Here is a 21,474-nt window from a genome sequence, read left to right on the forward strand (position 1 = left end):
CAGTTTCTCCTGGGGAGGAATAAGAGGAAGTAGGTAAGTATGCCATGTGTCCAGGTTATAGCTTCTCCTGGGGAGGAATAAGAGGAAGTAGCTAAGTATGCCATGTGTCCAGGTTACAGCTTCTCCTGGGGAGGAATAAGAGGAAGTAGGTAAGTATGCCAAGTCTCCAGGTTACAGCTTCTCCTGGGGAGGAATAAGAGGATGTAGGTAAGTATACCATGTGTCCAGGTTACAGCTTCTCCTGGGGAGGAATAAGAGGAAGTAGTTAAGTATGCCATGTGTCCAGGTTACAGCTTCACCTGGGGAGGAATAAGAGGATGTAGGTAAGTATGCCATGTGTCCAGGTTACAGCTTCTCCTGGGGAGGAATAAGAGGATGTAGGTAAGTATGCCATGTGTCCAGGTTACAGTTTCTCCTGGGGAGGAATAAGAGGAAGTAGGTTAGTATGCCATGTGTCCAGGTTATAGCTTCTCCTGGGGAGGAATAAGAGGAAGTAGGTAAGTATGCCGTGTTTCCAGGTTACAGCTTACCCTTGGGAGGAATAAGAAGAAGTAGGTAAGTATGCCATGTGTCCAGGTTACAGCTTATCCTGGGGAGGAATAAGAGGAAGTAGGTAAGTATGCCATGTGTCCAGGTTACAGCTTCTCCTGGGGAGGAATAAGAGGATGTAGGTAAGTATGCCATGTGTCCAGGTTACAGCTTCTCCTGGGGAGGAATAAGAGGAAGTAGGTAAGTATGCCATGTGTCCAGGTTACAGCTTCTCCTGGGGAGGAATAAGAGGAAGTAGGTAAGTATGCCATGTGTCCAGGTTACAGCTTCTCTTGGGGAGGAATAAGAGGAAGTAGGTAAGTATGCCATGTGTCCAGGTTACAGCTTCTCCTGGGGAGGAATAAGAGGAAGTAGGTAAGTATGCCAAGTATCCAGGTTACAGCTTCTCCTGGGGAGGAATAAGAGGATGTAGGTAAGTATACCATGTGTCCAGGTTACAGCTTCTCCTGGGGAGGAATAAGAGGAAGTAGGTAAGTATGCCATGTGTCCAGGTTACAGCTTCTCCTGGGGAGGAATAAGAGGATGTAGGTAAGTATGCCATGTGTCCAGGTTATAGCTTCTCCTGGGGAGGAATAAGAGGAAGTAGGTAAGTATGCCATGTGTCATGTTACAGCTTCTCCTGGGGAGGAATAAGAGGATGTAGGTATGCCATGTGTCCAGGTTACAGCTTCTCCTGGGGAGGAATAAGAGGAAGTAGGTAAGTATGCCATGTGTCCAGGTTACAGCTTCTCCTGGGGAGGAATAAGAGGAAGTAGGTAAGTATGCCATGTGTCCAGGTTACAGCTTCTCCTGGGGAGGAATAAGAGGAAGTAGGTAAGTATGCCATGTGTCCAGGTTACAGCTTCTCCTGGGGAGGAATAAGAGGATGTAGGTAAGTATGCCATGTGTCCAGGTTACAGCTTCTCCTGGGGAGGAATAAGAGGAAGTAGGTAAGTATGCCATGTGTCCAGGTTACAGCTTCTCCTGGGGAGGAATAAGAGGAAGTAGGTAAGTATGCCATGTGTCCAGGTTACAGCTTCTCCTGGGGAGGAATAAGAGGAAGTAGGTAAGTATGCCAAGTCTCCAGGTTACAGCTTCTCCTGGGGAGGATAAGAGGATGTAGGTAAGTATACCATGTGTCCAGGTTACAGCTTCTCCTGGGGAGGAATAAGAGGAAGTAGGTAAGTATGCCATGTGTCCAGGTTACAGATTCTCCTGGGGAGGAATAAGAGGATGTAGGTAAGTATGCCATGTGTCCAGGTTATAGCTTCTCCTGGGGAGGAATAAGAGGAAGTAGGTAAGTATGCCATGTGTCCATGTTACAGCTTCTCCTGGGGAGGAATAAGAGGATGTAGGTAAGTATGCCATGTGTCCAGGTTACAGCTTCTCCTGGGGAGGAATAAGAGGAAGTAGGTAAGTATGCCATGTGTCCAGGTTACAGCTTCTCCTGGGGAGGAATAAGAGGAAGTAGGTAAGTATGCCATGTGTCCAGGTTACAGCTTCTCCTGGGGAGGAATAAGAGGAAGTAGGTAAGTATGCCATGTGTCCAGGTTACAGCTTCTGGGGAGGAATAAGTGGAAGTAGGTAAGTATGCCATGTGTCCAGGTTACAGCTTCTCCTGGGGAGGAATAAGAGGAAGCAGGTAAGTATGCCATGTGTCCAGGTTAAAGCTTCTGCTGGGGAGGAATATATAGAGGAAGTAGGTAAGTATGCTATGTGTCCAGGTTACAGCTTCTCCTGGGGAGGAATAAGAGGAAGTAGGTAAGTATGCTATGTGTCCAGGTTACAGCTTCTCCTGGGGAGGAATAAGAGGAAGTAGGTAATTATGCCATGTGTCCAGGTTACAGCTTCTGCTGGGGAGGAATAAGAGGAAGTAGGAAAGCATGCCATGTGTCCAGGTTACAGCTTCTCCTGGGGAGGAATAAGAGGATGTAGGTAAGTATGCCATGTGTCCAGGTTACAGCTTCTCCTGGGGAGGAATAAGAGGAAGTAGGTAAGTATGCCATGTGTCCAGGTTATAGCTTCTCCTGGGGAGGAATAAGAGGAAGTAGGTAAGTATGCCATGTGTCCAGGTTACAGCTTCTGCTGGGGAGGAATAAGAGGAAGTAGGTTAGTATGCCATGTGTCCAGGTTACAGCTTCTCCTGGGGAGGAATAAGAGGAAGTAGGTAAGTATGCCATGTGTCCAGGTTACAGCTTCTCCTGGGGAGGAATAAGAGGAAGTAGGTAAGTATGCCATGTGTCCAGGTTACAGCTTCTCCTGGGGAGGAATAAGAGGAAGTAGGTAAGTATGCCATGTGTCCAGGTTACAGCTTCTCCTGGGGAGGAATAAGATGAAGTAGGTTAGTATGCCATGTGTCCAGGTTACAGCTTCTCCTGGGGAGGAATAAGAGGAAGTAGGTAAGTATGCCATGTGTCCAGGTTACAGCTTCTCCTGGGGAGGAATAAGAGGAAGTAGGTAAGTATGCCATGTGTCCAGGTTACAGCTTCTCCTGGGGAGGAATAAGATGAAGTAGGTAAGTATGCCATGTGTTCAGGTTATTTCTTCTCAGGAGTCTTTCAATCACTTTGCAGTGAAGTAAAACAGATACAAGGGGAGATGTACTAAGCTCTGGAAAGTGATAAATTGGAGAGTGATAAACTACCAGCCACTCAGTCCCTAACTGTCATGTTATAGGCTGTGTTTGAAAAATGGCAGTTATGGTGTATACACACGTAGCGATTTAAAAGGACGATTTGAACGATATCATTACGATATCCTTTTAAATAGTCCCTACGAACTTACCTTCGACCAGCGATGCACAGGCATGTATGGGTGTTAGCGATATCGCCCATCGTACCTGAATGCTGGCCAACCTGCTCAATATCGAGCAGGTTACTATAGGGACCCGCTCGCTATAGTTGCTGGCAAGTTGGTGGTGTGTTGATTGGTCTATGTAGATCATCCAACACACCAGGGAGGGTGCAGTACAATCTGCCAGCGATATTGTATCACTGGCAGATCGCTAACTGTGTATGCACCATTAGGAACTGATTGGTTGGCGGTTTCTCAATCTCCAATTCATTACTTTCCAGAACTTAATACATCTGCCCTACATTATGCAAACTTCCTGTAGCAACACATGTAAAATCCTCAAATAATAGACATGCAGTGAGTTTGGAAGAAGCACTGCCCATGTCACTATGATCTGTGCAGGCTTCTTATGATTAAAAGCAATTAAAGAGGAGTTAAACATTAAATAAAAATGTGTGGGGTCTCCCCTACTTTAATTCATAACCATCCCTGGACCTTTTAGCCTGGTCTGATACAGGGGTAAAATCCAGCATGGGGTCCCCCCTATTTTCCTATTACCAGCACTTGGCTGAACCAGCCGGGGGACTAACACTGTAGCTAGAGATGATTGGTTCCGGGTCTCTGAGAACCGGATCCATCGGAACTTCCAGATCCGAGGCGAGAACCGAGCTAAGCACGTGTTTTCCGGCCTGACTCAGATCTCAAAGCAAGGCAAAACGTCATCCTCCCACTGTCGGATTCTCGCGGGTTTTGGAGTATATAAAGGTCCCCGCGAACAGCGACATTTTCACTCCGGCTGTAGAGAGAGAAGCGACCAGACATATTCAGTCACTGTCAGTCACTCAGTGTGTGTGTGCCCAGTCGGGGTCTTGGGCTGAAGACTGCTGCTGTGTTGTCCACAAAGGGGCTTAGGCTGCAGTATATAAAGGGGTGCTTCCTTCAGTGGGTGCTGCAGCTGCTGTGTCACTTGTCCTATCAACTAACTGTGGCTGCTGCTGTGTTGTTGTCCTGTCCATCAGGCTAGAGCTGGTGTCCATAAAGGGGTGCTGTGTTGTCCAGTGGGGGGGGGTGCTCTGTCAATTAGGGGTGCTCTTCCCCAGTTTAAAAAAAAATAGCTTTTTTGTGTGTGCATTAGCAACTTAGCTGCGCTATTATTGTATGGTGACACTGCCGCAGTTTATCGTCCATGTATTTGTGACTCTGCAGGTGGTCTGTCCGCACTCGGTAGGGGTGCTTTGTTATCCATCAAAAAAGGGTTGCTGTCTGTGTTGTTCCTCAAGGGGCTACTGCCTCATTCAGGGGTGATCTTCCCCAGTGTAAAAAAAAATATTGTTCGGTGACACTGCTGGTCAGACCGCAGTGTAAGTTTGTTGATATGTAGGACGATCAAATGAGAGGAGAGCAGGAACCACATACCAGTCTTGCAGCTGCTGCCAGCAGTCATGATGATGATGCAAGGCCGTCAACGTCATCTACGAAGGCCGATGCCAAAGGGTTTAAGTCAAAATCAAAACAGCAGTGCTTTACAGTGTTAAAAGAAAAAAAAATGAAAAGCTAAGTTAGCTGCAGAGAAACAAATAATTGCCAATATGCCATTTACTACACGAAGTGGCAAGGAAAGGATAAGGCCTTGGCCTTTATTTATGACTGGTGGTTCTGCATATTATGATGATGTAAGCTCTTCTCCCTGTAGAAGTGTCAAAAAAATTTAAATCGCTAAGACACATGAACCAACTGTGTGCTCAGAAAAGTCACAGATTGCAGAGGAGAATCCAAGTGTGTCCGTGGTTGCTATGTGTGAGCCTGACCTTTCTAATACTGTACTTGAAGAGGATCTTCCACCATTTGTGTGCCTTCTGCAAGTGTGGGGATAAGCAGCACAAGTCAACATGCTGACGTAGAAATCAAGGATGATTCTGTGGAATTGCACCAGGAGGATGAGGGGGATATTTCTGTAGTTGGCGCTAACAAGGATGATGAGGATGTTGATGATGATGAGGATGTTGATGCCGAGGATGTTGTTTGTGTAAATCAGGCAACAGTTGTTGCCCATGGTATGAAAAAAGCCCATTGTTGTCATGCCAGGGCAAAAGACAAAAATATTCACTTCTCATGTGTGGAATTATTTCCACCCAAATCCGGACAACAGTTGTCAAGCCATTTGTAAAGTTTGCCAAGCAAGAGTGAGTAGAGGTAAGGACCATAACCATCTAGGAACCTCCTCCCTGTTATGTCACTTGCAGCGCATTCATCAAATTCAAAAGTGTTTTTCAAATTCAGAAACTTTGGCTAAAAACTTAACAATCAGTCCAGTGTCACCTAGATGCTCCCTTCTCTCTGTTAGATCCAAGCACCCGCAATCTCCACCACCAACACCTGCATCATCATCAACCATCCTCAATCGTGATTGGAAGTAGTCCTGCATCCAATTTCATAAGAATGACTGACTTTTTTCCTATCTGTGATTCCTCAGAAGGATCCTTGAGTGCTACGCCTACTACTGCTGTGAGTGGATATTCATCTCAGAAGGAGACCAGGAAGAAGATTACTTTTAGTAGTTTAACAAAACAATTGACTGTCAAACAATCCTTTGCAAGGGGGAACAAGTATGACAGCAGTCACCCGGTTGCACAGCGGATTACTGACGCCATAACAGCTATGCTGGTATTAGATGTGCGTCCAGTATTCACCATTAATGCAGTGGGTTTTTGACAGTTAATTGAGGTCCTGTGTCCCCGCTACCATGTCCTTCCAGATTCCACTTCACTAGAACAGCAATTCCCAGTCTGTATAAGGACATTAAAAAAAACTTTATAGTGTCCTCCGAAATGCCATTGTGTCCACTTAACCACAGATATGTGGACAAGTGGGACAGGGCAAACTAAAGATTACATGACTGTGACAGCCCACTGGGTAGGTGTATTGCCTGCAACAGTGCAAACAGCAACAGCAGCATCTAACAAATGCCAGGTCATTCAGGCAGGCTACTCTGTGTATCACTAAGAGACATACCGCTGAGAACCTCTTAGAAAAACTCAGGGAAATCATTGCAAGATGGCTTACTCCACTTGGATTCTCCTCAGGATTTGTGATTTCTGACAATGCCACCAATATTGTGCGAGTATTACATCTGGGCAAATGTGAACACGTCCCATGTTTTGCTCACACAATTAATTTGGTGGTGCAACATTTTTCAAAAACTGATATGGGCGTGCAGGAGGAATCGGTATAATTGGAAACCCGACAGCAGCTGCCCGACATTGGTGAAAATCCTGATCGTCCCTAAGGTAAGTATTGACTAACCTAATTCCCTCCGCTAACCCTCCCTTAGGGGTGCCTAACCCTAGCCTTCCCCCCCAGTGCCTAACCCTAATAACTCCTCTAAGTGCCTAAACCTAACCCCTCCTTCCCACGCCACCTAAATCTAAGTCCCCCAGGGGGGTACCTAACCCTAAGTCCCCCCCGAGGTGCCTAACCCTAACCCCCCCTTCCCCTAGCCTAAACCTAACCTCCCGGGGGTGTGCCTAACCCTAAGTCCCCCCGGGAACCCTAAACCTAACCCCCCCCCCCTGCAGCTATCCGCGCTTGGCGCCCAGCGTCCCTTCAATCCGGATGCCGGATGCCGGTCTCCTGGCGTCTGTAAAATGACAGGCGTCTAGATTTAGATGCCTGTCATTTAAACCTCACCGGGATTAAGCAGTCGGGAAGCCGCTGTCGGGATTAGGTCCGCCGGCTTCCCGACTGTGTACCGTGCAGGAGATGCTCTTGGTGGCTCGGAAGACTTCAGGACATTTTTGACATTCGGCAACTGTGTCAAAGATTGCAGCACCAGCAAGTACTGTCGAATTTGCCATGCCATCAGCTGAAGCAAGAGGTAGTAACTAGGTGGAATTCTACCCTCTATATGCTTCAGCAGCAAAAGTCCATCCAAGGCTACACAATGGCCTATGATATAGAGAGAGGAGCGGGAATGCACCTTAGCCAAGTGCAGTGGAGAATAATTTCTGTGTTGTGCAAGGTTCTCAAACCCTTTGTACTTGCCACATGTGAAGTTAGTTCAGACACTGCCAGCTTGAGTCATGTCATTCCCCTAATCAGACTTGCAAAAGCAGCTGGAGAAACTGAAGGAGGAGCTGAAACAGACTGATTCCGCTAAGTATGTCGGACTTGTAGATCAAGCCCTTCATTCACTTCACCAGGATCCAAGGGTCATCAATCTCTTGAAATCAGATCACTATATTTTGGCGACCATGCTTGATCCTAGTTTTAAGCCATACCTTGTGTCTTTCTTTCCAATGGACTTAAATCTGAAGAGATGCAAAGAGCTGTTGGTGAAAAAATTGTCAGCTCAAGCTGCATGTGACACGGCAGCATCTCCTTCAGTTTCTGCGGCTGCCAGGAAAAAACTAAATTTTCCTAAGAGACCCACTGTTGGTAGTGATGCAGATCAGTCAGCAAAACCTAATGACATCTGTTTGGGTCTGAAAGAATTGCCTACAATTAGTGACATGTCTACCGTGACTTTGTCTGATACGGTTCAGAGAGTGGTGGATGATTATTTTAGGGACAGCATCCAAATAGGCAAGTCAGACAGTCCGTTTCACTACTGGCAGGAAAAAGAGGCAATTTGGAGTCCCTTACACAAACTGACTTTGCATTACTTAAGTTGCCCCCCCTCCTGTGTGTACTCTGAAAGAGTTTTCAGCGCAGCCGGGAACCTTGTCAGTGATCGGCATAGGAGGTTACTTCCCCAAAATGTGGAAAAGATGATGTTCATCAAAATGAATTACAAATTCCACGAAGAAAACCTTTACCGTCAATTAAGTAAAAAAAATACAGAGGCGCCTGTAATGGTGGATTCCAGCGGGGATGAATGAATATTGTGTAAAGAGGAGGATGCGCATACTGATGAAGATGACAATGACGACATCTGATCTTACCTTTGTTGTAAAACCAGTTTGTGTATGGGATCAGTGCCACCAATGTCCACCGCGTATTGGCAGCTTGTTTTGTGGGGGGTCCAAACAAACCAACCATTTTAGCCACAAGTGGCAGTCCCTGTCGCTGAAGTGATTGGTTTGTTAAACTGTGAATGTCCTGTTTCATATATACAACATAAGGGTGGGTGGGAGAGCCCAAGGACAATTCCATCTTGCACCTCTTTTCTTTGCAGTATGTGCGGTTTGGGGCATTGCTGCCTGACATTTTTAATGTTGTGGTTTATGAATGTCCAGAAATTGTAATGGCCACAGACAGCATCTCCTGTATGCTCCTTTATTTAAAAAAAAAATCTGAACCACCAAGTTGTTGGGGTGGGCAAATATGAGCAGCAGCAGCACAGAGCATCTTCCTGCCAGGATGTGTGCAACTAAAGTGCAAATACGTTTAATACAAATATCAGTTGTGTATATTGGTCACATACATACATAATTACATGGTACATACAGTGCGTAAAGCAGGCTGAGGTAACCTGAAGCACGCCACCTGTTACTGATATATAAATTCCAGTAGGCCCAGCAAACATCACAGATGCTGGGAGTTCTAGTTCAGCCGGAGAGCTACAGGCTGCTTTCCTCTGATGTAAACAGCAAGTCTTGGTCCCATTATCCCTAACAACCTCCCTGAGTACAAAGTAAACATCTGTTTATAGTATGTTCTAGCAGCACCTCCACAAGCAAGGCCACCTCATTTCTATTAGATATATAAAAATATTTTAAAACCTCCTCCAGATCAATGATGTATATTAGGGACTGAAGAACTTGATCCTAGATTGATTCTCCCTCATAATTTTTTTTAAGAATCAAAACATTAAAATAAATAAATTAAAAACTAATCAATCCTTCCGTCCTTTCCCTGTCTTCAGTCCATAAACATTCCAACTCTGTCGGGCCTCTGACCTAGTTAACAAAAACATTCTTGGTTTTTAGAATTCCTAGGGGGTCTTAAAGTTTATTAAACTGCCATCCTGTCTACCACTGCAATGCCACTCTGTGCCATGTTGGAAGCTGAACTGCCGCATGTTAGTTCCGCCCACTGCTGTCGCTTAGCTTAGTCAGCCAGCTAGCTGGATGCAACCTTTTGGCTCTAAACTAGATGAAAAAAATCAATCTTGTGAGCTGTGAAGTGGCCAAAATTGACTGGAAATGAGTAGGACATAAATGTTATTGAGGTTAATAATACTGTAGGAACAAAAACAGGCCCAAATTATGTGATTTTAGCTGTTTTATGATTTCTTTTTAGAAAAATAGAGATCCAAAACCAAAACACGCAAGGGGCGGTTTTTGCAAAACCAAATCCAGATCCAAAACACAAGGAGATACAGATCCAAAACCAAAACACGGGGGTCGGCGCACATCCCTAACTATAGCACGGAGACACACAGTGGGGGGTCCCTCTGCAATAATATAACACCAGCACAAAACTGGACATCCTCGGAAAGTGGGGACCCCAAAAATAAAATGGGATCCCTGCTCCTGAGGATCAACTAATAAGGAAGGTCAGCAATCAGTGGCCTGCTGAGTGTTGTAGGCAGGCCAGTGGTATACATGACTGCTGGCAGTGGCGTCATGAGGTGGGTGTGGGCCACACCTGGGTGTCACCCTCGGAGAGGGTGACACCAAAATGCTGGCTCCTCTGCAGTGACAGGAGCCGGGTGCTGCAGTGTGACATTCTCCTGGAGCACCCGGCTACTGTCATTGAAGAGGAGTCGACAGTGCAGAGTGCCCATCTTGGAGATACTGGGCTGCCCCTAGAGTGATGTTATCAAGATCCCTAGCGAGGCCACGCCCCCTTTATTAGGGCACTCCTCCTTTTTGGCCAGGTGCACCTTTGGCGTGAGGGGGGTATCCAGAGTGCACACCTTGTGTCACCAGACCCAGTGACGATTCTGACTGCCGGTACTGACCCGCAGCATGTAACATGACAGATGCCGATTGGTTGATACTTTATATCTCTCCAAGATTTGATAAATCTCCCCCTATATCTATTATACAGGTGAGGGGCATTTGAAGAATAGTAAACTCTCTATGGTAACGTTTGCCTTGACTTCCAAAAACACATTTTAAAAGGGAGCTACAAGAAACAGGAATGTTAGAACAGTAACATTTAATCATTTCCAAGAAGCACTGAAGCCTGCAGAACAGGGAATGTGCCCTCCTAACTAACATGAGAGACCATGAGGGAAATTAAGCCACAAATATATTTTAAGTTGTGTTCCAAATGCATACCAATTATCAACATTGCGTTTAAATATTAGGGGGGTAATAAGTGAAAATGTGGCGCATTTAATTTTTTTTAGCTAAAAGCGGGCGAAAATTAATTATGGAAATTCAGTATGAAAATACATGGATGTAACAAAATATGTAAATAACAAATCATGCAAAGCGGAGACTGAAGCTAGAACATGAACTGCAATAAACAAATAAGACTTAGGGGGCAGGATGCATCCATCCATTCAACTACTCCGGGGTCCGGCACAGCTGCAGCGATGAGGTTGCCCAACCTCCTGATTTGACCACCCGCGGGACACTACGGCCCACAGGTGGAACAGCGGGACAATACTGTCCCACTTGAAATCGTGATGTTGGGAGGGGTGCGCCCGCTATGGGGTGGCGCCCCTGTTCGACCGCACTGGTCGAACACCACAAAAGCCGGCCCTGCCTCAAGGCACACGTTTGTTCCCTTACCAAGATGGCCCGATACCTTAGCTGCGCAGGGAACTCAGCAGACATTCAGTAAATAAACAGGGTAGTAACTAGGGGTGTGTGCGAGTGGTGCCGTCATGCAAGGATCTGTGGGTGGCATTGTTGTTGACCCATGGCTCCTGCGTTTGGGTGCCTGGAATGGCACCCTGCAGCCAGTGTGAGTGCTGCTCAGAGCATCCTGTGGACGTTCTAGGCAGGCACCCTGCAGTCTACAGCCAGGGCCGTTTCTAGGGGCAGGCGACCCGTGCAATCGCACGGGGCGCGCTGCCTCCTACCCCTGCTGTAGAAACAGCATGTTAACTGCCGGGCGCCCGCTGAGATTCAGTTACCAGCGGGCGCCCGGCAGAGCAGAGCAGCCAGAGACGGAGACGGAGGCTCCTGCTTCCGGCTTCCGGCTCCCACAATGTGCACTATGGGAGGACGTCATGACGTCTTTCCCATAGTGCAGAGAGAGGAGCAGCCGAGCGGAGCGGACGCCAGAGCTGGGGCCAGAGCGGGGCTGAAGGTAAGTGTTACTGTTTTTTTTTTTTTTTGTGTGTGTGCAGGCAGCCTGGACAATACTTGGGGGGAGGCACTACTACTGGGGGCACTTCTGCTGGGGGAGCCACCACTACTGGGGGCACCTGGGCACAGCTACTAGGGACATTACTCTGGGTGCACTTCTACTGGGGGAGACACCACTACTGGGGGCACCCGGGCACTACTACTGGGGACATTGCTCGGGGGGCATTTCTACTGGGGTTATTGCTTAGGAGGCATTACTCAGGGGCCAGGGGCACTTCTACTGGGGGCACTACTACTTGGGGCTTTTCTACTTGGGGCACTACTACAAAGGGAGCATTACTATTGGGGGCACTAATACAGGGGCATTAATACTGGGGAATTTATAAAGGGGACACTACTACAGGGGGCATTACTATTGGGGGCAATACAACTGGGGACACTACTACTGGGGCACTACAACAGGAAAAATTACTATTGGGGGCATTACTGATGGGGGCATGACTACAGGGGACATGACTACAGGGGGCACTACTAATGGGGGCTCTGCATAAGTTACACTACCACTGTGGGCACTGCATAAGGGGCATAAATACAGGGGACACTGCATATGGGGACAACTACAGGTGGCACTGCATAATGGGCACTTTTGCCTGAGAGCCAGTGGGGGGGAAGCCTAAGACCTGTCGGGATGGAATGGCGGGGAGGGGGCTGGAATGGTAAGGGAGGGGGCTGGAATGGTAAGGGGGGGGAGAGAATGGTAAGGGAGGGGAGAGAATGGTAAGGGAGGGGAGAGAATGGTAAGGGAGGGGGTTGGAATGGTAGGGGAGGGGGCTGGAATGAAGTGTGTATTATGTGAATCATGTTTTTTCAATGTGTTTTATGTGGTTCTGGATTTAATAATGTATTTGAGGTGGATGTGGTTTTAAAACGTAGTTTATGTGCCTGTGGCTTTTCCAATATATTTTATGTGGAAGTGGTTTGTTGCAGTGTATTTTATGTGGATCTGGCTGGGCTCGCTCCCAACGCGACTAAAACCGGGTGTGATGCAAGGTCATACTTCTGCAAATGTCACACTACAGGCATGCACACAGAAATGCGGCGTGGGCTTGTGACAGCTAGGCCACACCCCATTTTTTGAGCGCGCGCCGGAGGCGTGCGCATGCTGTCTATCTTTTATTTAGCTCCATATATTTTTCAGCGCTTTGCCTCTGACAGGTTAGACACCCTTGTACTCAGTAGTCACGGTGGCTGACATTCTGTGGTCTTTCTAGATCACGCTCCCTTACTGTGATACCACACCCCCTCACGATGACGCCACGCCCACTCCACAATATTACTGCTTCGAGGGGGGGGGCGCATTTTGACTGCTCGCACTGGGAGCCTCAGACCCTAGAAACTGCCCTGTCTACAGCGATGTACTTCCCGGCGCTAATGACCCTGTCCTGCCAGCGTGATGTCATGTCATGCGTTCAGGGGGCGGGGCTGGCACAGTGAGCACTGCCGCCCTGTTAGAGCACTGTAAATAAAGATAAGCCTGTCACTATTCACTGCCAAACAAATTGTAAAATGCAGATGAAGATCTGAGCAATGGACAAACTACCATCTACATTTGTATCAGTGGCATAGCAACGGCCCCTGCAGACCCAGCGGTGGCTGGGGGACACCAGCAGGGCCAGATTCAGGGAGGGGCCCGGTACCCAGGTACCCCTATCTCAAGGGGGGCCCCCTGGTCAGAGTAATTTCTGCACTGTGACTGCAGTACCGAGTGCCCGTAATCCTCCAGGCTTCAACAATCTCTGGGCCTGATTCAGACCCGGTTGCGAGCGCTGAGCGCTCGCAACCGGGTCGATGGTGGCCCAGAGCGCATGGCCCAGAGCACATGCGCACTACGGAGCCGGCTCCATCGTGCGCATGCGCGAGACCCGGATAGCGACAGGCAAGCCGTCGCTCCGGGTCTCGTACCAAAGTGGGCATGCTGTGTGACAGCATGCCCCCTTTGGTGGGCGGGCCGGGGGAGTGGCTGCCCAAACGGAGGCGTTCCCATGTGAACGCCTCCGTTTGTGGCCGGCCCCACTGACATCACGAGTGATGTCAGTGAGAGAGATTTCGGCTCTGTTTGAGCCAAAATCTCTCTGGGGCTTGCGGCAACGAGACCCTACCACAAGGGTCTCGTCGCAAGCCCGATGGTCGTGATGGTCGCGATGGTCTTGACCATCGCGTCCATCTTCCTGGCCACTCGCTATAGCTGTGGGTGGTTACCAACAGCAATGCAAGTGGCCAGGAGGCCTCTCAAAAAAAAAAATAGCCCGGCCCTGATGCAGAGCGAGCGCTCTGTCAGAGGGTCCGGCTCTGAATCAGGGCCTCTGGCCCCATCAGACTCCCAGTTCTGTCTCCTGCAGTGTACTCTGGGGGATGTAGTCCTTTCCTTTAACTCTGGCCAATAACTGTTGTCTCCCAGAACTACAATGCCCAGCATCCCCCGCATCTGGCTTTCCTCATCTTGGCTTGTGATTGGCTGCTAGTTGCAGAATGAATAACCAGCAGCACCACAAATTGTGAGTACATGTTTGTGACATAACTTTTACTTGTGCATGCAGAGAAATTTATATATGGAGGTGAAGGGGGGAGCTTGGCGCCAGAAACTTTTTCGGCAGGGAAAGCAAGATTTATAGTTACGCCACTGATTTGTATGTAAGCGGTTCGCACTGTAAAATAGTTTTATTTTCATTTTCAGTCCTCACTAGAGCTCTCAGAAGTGATTAATACAAATTGATACATTTGCATAAAAAAATATAAGTTTTAAATGAAGCTTCCTTTTTTTTACATAAGTTTATTACACTTTCCCCATTTATATCACTGATAATAAGTTGTGACATGCAATAACCTATGCACTGTGGTATAGAGCAGAATAGCAAGTAAATGATTTTATCTCTATATCTTGTATCAGCGCTTGATCTTCTAACTGTCGGATGCAGCTCTACACATTGTATACACTACAAAACACGCTGTATCCTGCCGTCTCTGCCTCGCGCCTTCAGTTCTGGAAGCATCACGTCCTCTCTCTGTTACGGCACAAGATGATTCTCTTTGAATTCAGTTGCTGTTTCTTTGCAATAATCTAATTAAGTTGGATACCAGCTGAGCCTCTGTATAATATGAGCCTTTGTCGCCTAAGTAACATTGTGCAGCCAAACCTTAAATCAACCCCATTGTGCAAGTATCTAAAGGCTAGAAAATATCAGTTTAACACCACAGACAGAAAATGCAGGGAAAGTCGGTGTTAGAATTATCTAGTTGTTTTTTTTTTAAAAGCTGAAACAAATGACATAATGCTGGGTACACGCTGGCAGGTACATTGATTCGTTCACAGACATATCGCGTCGGCTGTGCTGCACATATATTGGGGCATCGTGCTGTGTGTACGGGCGGTCAGCCGACTGCCCGTACACCTGCAGCGCAGGCCAGCAGGGAGGGGGTCGCGACGTGACCCCCGGTCTGCGGGACCCATGGCCAGATGACAGATGATGGTTGTTCAATGTGTAGGAACAACCATCATCTGCAGATATATCTTTTAGGTGTGTATCAAGCTTTAGATTTAGGGGCATATTTATTAAACAATACACGCGGAATATCCTTAAACAGCCGTTTTCGGGGGGTATTAAGCATCTTTAGGATTTAACATGGAGGGTCCATAGCAGATATCTTGGATATCTGCCGCAATGCAGCCCCTATAGGTTTCTATGGAGGCTGATATGCAGTCAGATATACCAAGCTCTGCAATGTGAAGCACTGGCCCTTACCCTAAGGGCTACTGGAACGCAGATCCTTTCTGAAAATAGTGTTAGCCTAAAGCTAGGTACACAATATACCTGAGGTTCCCAAACTCCGTCATTAAGCTGCATACACACGTAAAGATTTTCTGTCCAACCATCCAACTAGTTCATTGGTTGGAATGAAAATCTGGTAAGGGATGAAAGCAAATGACAATCAGCAATTTGCTCCCAAACGCCGGAAAATGGACAAAAACTGTTGTTTGAACAAATTGTTTAGATCAAACATTTAACAAACTTGTCTGACGCCATTTCCATCTGTTTATTCCCAAACACTGGTACCGACCATTTCTGTCTGCTTTCCAGTGTTTGGAAATAAACAGTAGATTGTCATTTGCTCCCATACATGACAAGATTTTAGTTCCAACCAGTCAAATTGGACAGATAATCTAAAGCAGCCATACACCAGACCAATTTAACTCCAACCATCCAACTAGTTGATTGGGGATGTAGTTAATAGACCAGTGGACGCGATTCCGGCAGTCTAAATCCCGACTATACACGCCCGACACGGGACTTAACATAGATGTCGAAATAACAATGCCTATCTTAATCCCGACGCCGGAAGCCCGACCCCCGCCATCCCGATCGTCAAGAGCTGGGTAAGTATACTTCTTAGCCCGGGGATGGGGGAGGGTAGGTTTAGGAACCCTGGGAGGACAGGATTAGGTACCCCCCGGGGAAGGTTAGGGTTAGGCTAGGGAAAGAGGAGGTTAGGGTTAGGCACACCCCCCTGGAAGGTTAGGTTTAGGGTGCAGAAAGGGGGGGGTTAGATTTAGGCACCCCCAGGGGGACTTTGGGTTAGGCACCACCCCGTGAGTTTTAGGGTTAGGCACCACTAAGGGAGGGTTAGCATTAGGGGGGGGGGAGGGAGGGTTAGCATAGTTACTAACCGGTGTCGGGATGTCCTACTGTCGGGCTGCCGTAGTCGGGATTTGAACTGACAGCTAAACAGCTGTTGGTATATCAATCCCATTCCGGTTGGTTGGAATGAAAATTCGATAAGTATGGGAGCTTATAACAATCAGAAAAAGGTCATTCAGGCAAGTTGGTCACATCTGTTTGATTTAAAAAAAACTTGTCTGAACAGCAGTTTTCTTCCGTTTCCGGTGTTTGGGAGCAAATTGCTGATGGTCACTTGCTCTCATACTTACCCGATTTTCATTCCAACCAACCAACTAGTTGGTTGGTTGCAGGAAAGTTGATCTGGTGTGTGGCTGCTGTATAGTGTGTACCAAGCTTCAGAAGCCTATGGGCTACTCTAGAGCTGGGATGTAGTCAGGAAGCCGGTGGTCGAAATGCCGACTGCCGGCTTCCCGACTCTGAAAGCCCGGCATGGGACTAATGATAGGCGTCTAAATACATTATCATTGGCCCCACGCTGAAGTCCCGATGCCCGGCATGCCGAATGTAGGTAGGCCGGGAGTTGGGAGCTGTTAGCCACGGGGAGGGGGGGGGGAATTTAGGTTTAGGGACTCCTGGGGGATTTAGGGTTAGGCATCCCCCTGGGGGGGCTAGGGTTAGCCCCAGGGAAGGTGGGTTAGCATCAGGCACCCCCGGGGGGGAGGTTAGGGTCAGGCACCACTAAGGGAGGGTTAGGGGAGGAGAGGTGTAGGGATAGGGTTAGGGGGAGGGATAGGGTTAGGGGAGAGGTAGGGATGGGGTTAATACTTACCCTGTCGGGCTCTCCATCTCCTGGCCTTCCGGCATCGATATTTCATCCACAGGGCTTAGGTTCGGCGGTATAACTTACTGATTTCCTGGAGCTAAATGCGGATCCCTGATTTGAATGTAGGTAATTACAAAGGGGTACTTTTGATGACACTTAAGGGGAAATGTATCAAGCCTATTTATCAATTAATAGGGGATACCCCCAAATATTAAGGATCCCCAGGATTTACCATGGACGGGACTGCAGCAGATATCTCGGACGTCTGACGAGTTTCCTCCATTTTCCCCATTTTCGGCCCATAGGTTTGAGTGAAAATATTGAAATTGCAAATTGTGATAAATATACAGATTGGAGAGAGAGAAGCGACCAATCACCTTCTAACTCTCATTTCATACACTGTGCTAGATAAGTGACAGAAGCTGATTGGTTGCTTTGGGCAACTGCTTCACTTGTGTACCAAGGCTTGGTACATCTCCCCCTATGGCTATCCAAGGCTTTGTACATCTCCCCCTATGTCTCTGCAAGGATTGGTACATCTCCCCTATGTCTCTACAAGGCTTGGTACATCTCCCTCTATGTCTCTCCAAGGCTTGGTACACCTCCCCTATGTCTCTCCAAGGCTTGGTACATCTCCCCCATGTCATTCCAAGGCTTGGTACATCTCCCCCTATCTATCTCCAAGGCTTGGTACATCTCCCCCTATCTCTCTCCAAGGATTGGTACATCTCCCCCTATCTCTCTCCAAGGCTTGGTACATCTCCCCCTATGTCTCTCCAGGGCTTGGTACATCTCCCCCTATGTCTCTCCTAAGGGAGTTAATGATTGAGGGGTTAGTAAATATTAATGATATGAATTACTGATGTAGATTTAATTAATGATGAGACTGTAGATAATGATTATGAGTAGGGGGTAATTATGAGGGACATGACGTGGATGTTAATTATTATAAGGGGGTTATCTATAATGTATATAGTTGCAGGATAAATATAATGTTGAAAGTTAATTGATGGGAAGGTTGATGTTGATGAAGAGATTAATTTAATGAGTTTGAGAGATAAAATGATTTTGTGGTGGATAAAAGACGATGAAGTTATTGATTGATTGATTAGGGTCTTAATGATTATGGCGAGGGACTAGATATGAAGATGTAATGGTTTCTTATGATGAGAATAGGGTGCCTAATGTCTGGAGCTCCCATTAGGAGTAGGATCTGCTCCTGGTAGAACCTACAGAAGACAATGAATTAGTGACAAACTGGTTAGTGCGGTAGTTCCCAAATGTGATGGAGCACTACTGTGTGGCATGATATACACTGGGGCCACTACTGTGTGGCATGATGTGAACTGGGGCCACTACTGTGTGGCATGATGTGAACTGGGGCCACTACTGTGTGGCATGATATACACTGGGGCCACTACTGTGTGGCATGATGTGAACTAGGGCCACTACTGTGTGGCATGATGTGACTGGGGCCACTAATGTGTGTCATGATATAAACTGGGGCCACTACTGTGTGGCATGATATACACTGGGACCACTACTGTGTGGCATGATATACACTGGGGCCACTAATGTGTGTCATGATTTAAACTGGGGCCACTACTTTGTGTCATGATATAAACTGGGGCCACTACTGTGTGTCATGACATAAACTGGGGCAACTATTGTGTGTCATGATATAAACTGGGGCCACTAATGTGTGTCATGATATAAACTGGGGTTACTACTGTGTGGTATGATATTCACTGGGACCACTAATGTGTGGCATGATATAAACTGTGGCCTCTAATGTATGTCATGATATAAACTGGGGCCACTAATGTGTGTCATGATATACACTGGGGCCACTACTGTGTGGTATGATATACACAGGGGCCACTACTGTGAGGCAAGACATGAACTGGGGCCACTACTGTGTGGCATGCTATACACTGGGGCCACTAATGTGTGTCATGATGTGAACTGGGGCCACTACTGTGTGGCATGATATATACTGGAGCCACAAATGTGTGGTATGATATATACTGGAGTCACTAATGTGTGTCATGATGTGAACTGGGGCCACTACTGTGTGTCATGATGTAAACTGGGGCCACTACTGTGTGGTATGATATACACTGGGGCCACTACTGTAAGGCATGATGTGAACTGGGGCCACTACTGTATGGTATAATATATACTGGGGCCACTACTGTGTGGCATGATGTGAACTGGGGCCACTACTGTGTGTCATGATGTGAACTGGGGCCACTACTGTGTGGTATGATGTGAACTGGGGGCACTAATGTGTGGCATGATGTGAACTGGGGCCACTACTGTGTGGCATGATGTGAACTGGGGCCACTACTGTGTGGCATGGTATACATTGGGGCCACTAATGTGTGTCATGATTTAAACTGGGGCCACTACTTTGTGTCATGATATAAACTGGGGCCACTACTGTGTGTCATGACATAAACTGGGGCAACTATTGTGTGTCATGATATAAACTGGGGCCACTAATGTGTGTCATGATATAAACTGGGGTTACTACTGTGTGGTATGATATTCACTGGGACCACTAATGTGTGGCATGATATAAACTGGGGCCACTAATGTATGTCATGATATAAACTGGGGCCACTAATGTGTGTCATGATATACACTGGGGCCACTACTGTGTGGTATGATATACACAGGGGCCACTACTGTGAGGCAAGACATGAACTGGGGCCACTACTGTGTGGCATGCTATACACTGGGGCCACTAATGTGTGTCATGATGTGAACTGGGGCCACTACTGTGTGGCATGATATATACTGGAGCCACAAATGTGTGGTATGATATATACTGGAGTCACTAATGTGTGTCATGATGTGAACTGGGGCCACTACTGTGTGTCATGATGTAAACTGGGGCCACTACTGTGTGGTATGATATACACTGGGGCCACTACTGTAAGGCATGATGTGAACTGGGGCCACTACTGTATGGTATAATATATACTGGGGCCACTACTGTGTGGCATGATGTGAACTGGGGCCACTACTGTGTGGCATGATGTGAACTGGGGCCACTACTGTGTGTCATGATGTGAACTGGGGCCACTACTGTGTGGTATGATGTGAACTGGGGGCACTAATGTGTGGCATGATGTGAACTGGGGCCACTACTGTGTGGCATGATGTGAACTGGGGCCACTACTGTGTGGCATGGTATACATTGGGGCCAGTAATGTGTGTCATGATGTGAACTGGGGCCATTAATGTGTGGCATGATGTGAACTGAGGACACTGCTGTAAGGCATGATGTGAACTGGGGCCACTACTGTATGATATGATATATACTGGGGCCACTACTGTGTGGCATGATGTGAACTGGGGCCACTACTGTGTGGCATGATGTGAACTGGGGCCACTACTGTGTGGCATGGTATACATTGGGGCCACTAATGTGTGTCATGATGTGAACTGGGGCCATTAATGTGTGGCATGATGTGAACTGAGGACACTGCTGTGTGGCATGATGTGAACTGAAGGCACTACTGTGTGGCATGATGTGATCTGAGGGCACTACTGTGTGGCATGATGTGAACTGGGGCCACTACTGTGTGTCATGATGTGAACTGGGGCCACTACTGTGTGGTATGATGTGAACTGGGGGCACTAATGTGTGGCATGATGTGAACTGGGGCCACTACTGTGTGGCATGATGTGAACTGGGGCCACTACTGTGTGGCATGGTATACATTTGGGCCAGTAATGTGTGTCATGATGTGAACTGGGGCCATTAATGTGTGGCATGATGTGATCTGAGGGCACTGCTGTGTTGCATGATGTGAACTGAAGGCACTACTGTGTGGCATGATGTGAACTGAAGGCACTGCTGTGTGGCATGATGTGATCTGAGGGCACTGCTGTGTGGCATGATGTGAACTGAAGGCACTGCTGTGTGGCATGATGTGATCTGAGGACACTGCTGTGTGGCATGATGTGAACTGAAGGCACTACTGTGTGGCATGATGTGATCTGAGGACACTGCTGTGTGGCATGATGTGATCTGAGGGCACTGCTGTGTGGCATGATGTGAACTGAAGGCACTGCTGTGTGGCATGATGTGATCTGAGGACACTGCTGTGTGGCACGATGTGAACTGAGGACACTGCTGTGTGGCATGATGTGAACTGAAGGCACTGCTGTGTGGCATGATGTGATCTGAGGGCACTGTTGTGTGGCATGATGTGAACTGAAGGCACTGCTGTGTGGCATGATGTGAACTGGGGCCACTACTGTGTGTCATGATGTGAACTGTGGTCACTACTGTGTGGCATGATGTGAACTGGAGACACTACTGTGTGGTATGTTATACACTGGGGCCATTAATGTGTGGCATGATGTGAACTGGGGCCATTAATGTGTGGCATGATGTGAACTGAGGACACTGCTGTGTGGCATGATGTGAACT

The sequence above is a fragment of the Taudactylus pleione genome, unplaced genomic scaffold (assembly GCF_031769625.1).
Source record: "Taudactylus pleione unplaced genomic scaffold, aTauple2 ptg000486l, whole genome shotgun sequence".
In the NCBI taxonomy this organism is placed as follows: Eukaryota; Metazoa; Chordata; class Amphibia; order Anura; family Myobatrachidae; genus Taudactylus; species Taudactylus pleione.